A 3,907-nucleotide genomic window follows, 5' to 3' on the forward strand; every position below is an offset into this window, starting at 1 on the left:
TGCACTCGACAAGGTTGTTAAAGTTGTGACCTTTCAGAGCCGGGCTATCTTCTGAGAAGCTTCTGGGTGTGTTCCACCCACCATTGGTTACGCCAGGCTTAACAGTTTGCACCTCCCAGGGGGGCTTCCTTGTGAGTCATTAGAGAAAGGTAAATTGGGAGAAAAGAAGGGGGGGAAAAAAACGCCCCCAAAGGGCATAGGGAGAGACAGGGCACAGGCTTTCTTTCAAAGTGATAGCAATGCCCTGGCACTAGATAAAAGGCAAACTGTAGCACTTTGTACTTATGGCATACATTTGGTTGTTTAAGCGGAGCAAAACAAAAAACCACAGACAAATTTGAAGCACCTGTACTACAAAACAAAATACATTTTTAAATGAAGAATTAGGAAAAAAGGAAACTATAGGATTTGTCAAAAACTATGGACATTAAAAAGAAAAGACCTAAGTGACTGTCAGGCGAGATTGTCCAACTTGCTCTTGAAAGTAGAGTAGCTGAAGTGAGTGGAAGAAATGATATCAAAGAACTGAGCAGAGATGTTCGAAAGGCAGCTTGAGGAGACAAAGAAATGCCTCATAATGAAATGTGCAAAGACCTGGGGTTGGAAAACCAAACGGGAAGAACAAGCCCAGCGTAGTTCACGTCGAGAGAACTGAAGAGGAAATTCAAGCCTCAAGTTGGAATATGGAAGGAGTCTATGAGCAAAAAACGAAATGGTGCAGGAAACATCAAAAGAGGGGAGCCGGAATATACAGAGTCACGGTACTGAAAATAATTGATGCATTTGAATTAAGGTTGGCAACAAACATTGCAAATACCATGGACTCCCAGAAAACAAACAAATCTGTCTTGGAAAAAGTACAGCCAGAATGTTTCTTAGCAGCAAGGACGGTGAGATTTCATCTCACATACATTGGACAGGAGAGGAAGACCCCAATTCTCAGTGAGACATTAGCACAGTGGCAGCAGCAATCGGCTCAGAAAAAAACACTAATTGCTGGAATGATGAAAGACATCACAGTGTTTCATTCTGTTATGAACCTCTTTGAGATTGCGCCAACTCAACAACGCCTAACAATACTAATAACTAGAGCTATCCATAAAGACACAGAGTGAAGAGTAAGGTCAGTATCCAATAATACACCGCTCAAAGCTTCGATATGGTTTCTAAAATGGGCTATCCATTTGGCTCTTTCTACTGTCTGTGATGCGGAGACCACGGGAGATTAGAGAAGGTCCCTGAATCCTACACTTTAATGTTAATCTTAGGCTATGGGAATTTTCCTTCAAAAAGCACTCAGTAACTTCTAGGGTCACGTCACAGTCGTTTGTTAAAGTAAAACACAACCATACTGAATTTCTCTACAAGAAAACGTTGGTGAGGTAGTGAAATAACGAGTTCAGCTTTTGATGGCTGCATTTGAGATGTTCCTGAGGCATCCAGGTGAGCCTGTCCAGACTCACTGAGAAGTGCAAGGTGAGGTCCCAAGAGAAGTGCACACGCGAGCTCTAGACTTGACAGGTCATCAGACTGGAGGGCCAGGGTAAAGCTATGCCTGTGGGTGGGTCCTCCAGGGTCCCTTACAAAATGGGGTCACATATGAGCCCCAGTGGAAACAATACAACCAGAGGCCCCTGAATCTTTCTTGAAAAGGTTCTTCATCAATGTGGCCTTTATATTCATTATTTTATTTCTTTTTAATCGAATGAAACTTGGGTACCTAGGTTTTTTTTAAACTTCCAGGAAAGCATCTCTTCGATGTGCTTGGAGTTCTAAGGTTTGCCACAATTGGTTTTGGGGGGTTTGTATGTGTGTGTGTTTGGTTTTGGGGTTTTTTTTTAATGGCTGATGATGTGTGCATTACCGAAAAAACAACCACAGACACACCTCAATCCTTCTCACCTCTCTGTGCCTGAAGAAGTGTGAAGGTGAGTTCTCCCTTTGCTTTCCCAGCATTTGATCCAGGGTGTTTGTGGTGGTTTTTGGACGACCACGGATGCGTCGTAAGACGTGCGTGATGCTCTGGCTGACATGAAGTCTGGGGAATCTGCTCCCAATCTGCTCTAATGTTTCACATAGAACAAATCTCAGGGGTCAACAAATATTCAAAATGGCATTTTAAAAGGGACATCCGGTAAAATTTGGAAAGTATTTAAGCTGGATGATAGGTGTGTGAGTGTTCATTGTGTGATTTCTCCCACGTGTTGTTTTTAAATATTAATAATTTTAAATACTTTATGAGTTGGGACATCATGTTTAATTCTGTAATGATTTACACTTTTTACACACCTAATGAGTGGAAATTTGATGCCACCTGGCTTCTTTCTTCTTCTTCTTTTTTTATTTATAGGGGAGAGCGCGAACGCAGTCCCCCACTACCACAAACTATGCAGTCCACATTTGGGGAAACCACAGGGGTCAGCACATCTGGAGTGCAGTGGATAAGCCTCGCCCTGGGAAAACCACCTTCGTGATCATGGTACCGCCCCTGCCAGGTAAGTATGCCACCTGGCTTCTTACTGAAAGGTTGGTGGATTAAACCCACCAGCAGCTCGGAAGGAGAAAGATGAGGCGGTCTGCTTCCCTGAGGATTGACGGTTCATCCTTGAACATCCTGTAGGGGAGTTCCACTCTGTCCCATCGGGTCCCGAAGAGTTAAATTTGACTACAAAGCAGTGGCTGTGTTTTATCTTTTTAATATTTTATTGAGAATTGGGTGAAGTTTACAGAGCAGATCAGTTTTCCATTCAACGGTGCATACATATTTTATTTCATCTCATTGACTGTAACCTCCAATATGAGACATTACTTATCCCATTTCTTCCCTGGGTCTGCTGTTTCCATTCCCCGTTCCTAACTCTTTTGAATTTTGTCCTTGGGCAAATTCTTCCCTAAGCAGGGTATTTTCATGTGACAAGTACCTACATGATTCAGATACAATTGCTGAAGACAAATGGGTGCATAAGCAAATGTGGTGAAGAAAGCTGATGGTGTCCAGCTATCAAAAGATATAGCGTCTGGGGTCTTAAAAGGCTTGAAGGTAAACAAGCCACCATCTAGCTCAGAAGCAACAAAGCCCACATGGAAGAAGTACACCAGCCTGTGTGATCCTGAGGTATCGAAGGGATGAAATATCAGGCATCAAAGAACAAAAAATCATATCATTGTGAATGAGGGGGAGTGCAGAGTGGGGACCCAAAGCCCCTCTGTAGACAACTGGACACCCCCTTACAGAAAGGTGATGGGGAGGAGACGAGCCTGTCAGGGTGCAGTGTAGCAACGATGAAACATACAACTTTCCTCTAGTTCCTAAATGCTTCCTCCCCACCCACTATCATGATCCCAATTCTACCTTACAAATCTGTCTAGGCCAGAGGATGTGCACTGGTACAGATAGGAACTAGAGACACAGGGAATCCAGGGCGGATGATCCCTTCAGAACCAAGGGTGAGAGTGACGATACCGGGAGGATGCAGAGAGGATGGATTAAAAAAGGGGAACCGATTACAAGGATCTACATATAACTTCCTCCCTGGGGGATGGGCAACAGAAAAGCGGGTGAAGAGAGACATCAGACAGTGTAAGATATGACAAAATAATAATTTATAAATTATCAAGGGCTCATGAGGGAGGGGGGGAGCAGGGAGGGAGGCGAAAATGAGAGCTAATGCCAGGGGCTTACGTGGAGAGCAAATGTTTTGAGAATGATGAGGGTAACGGATGTACAAATGTCCTTTACACAATTGATATATGTATGGATTATAATAAGAGTTGTATGAGCCCCCAATAAAATGATTTAAAAAAATAAAATTAGAAAGTACCTACATGATGGACTGGTGTGGTGAACTAGTTTCCTATCACAAAACACCTTTCGCTAGCAATTAAACCTTAGGTTAATACAGACAAA

The 3,907-nt window shown here is 43.1% G+C and overlaps 1 non-coding gene across 1 annotated transcript; it reads right to left on the reverse strand.

Annotated features, from left to right (window-relative positions):
* Window positions 1-2,347: 2,347 nt before the first annotated feature.
* On the reverse strand, window positions 2,348-2,503 carry LOC115868936. The gene has a single exon (XR_004045893.1). It is a non-coding gene; the product is annotated as a U1 spliceosomal RNA (small nuclear RNA).
* Window positions 2,504-3,907: the final 1,404 nt, after the last annotated feature.

Source organism: Echinops telfairi, unplaced genomic scaffold (genome assembly GCF_000313985.2).
Source record: "Echinops telfairi isolate 266 unplaced genomic scaffold, ASM31398v2 ScPeMD7_18;HRSCAF=68, whole genome shotgun sequence".
Classification (NCBI taxonomy): Eukaryota; Metazoa; Chordata; class Mammalia; order Afrosoricida; family Tenrecidae; genus Echinops; species Echinops telfairi.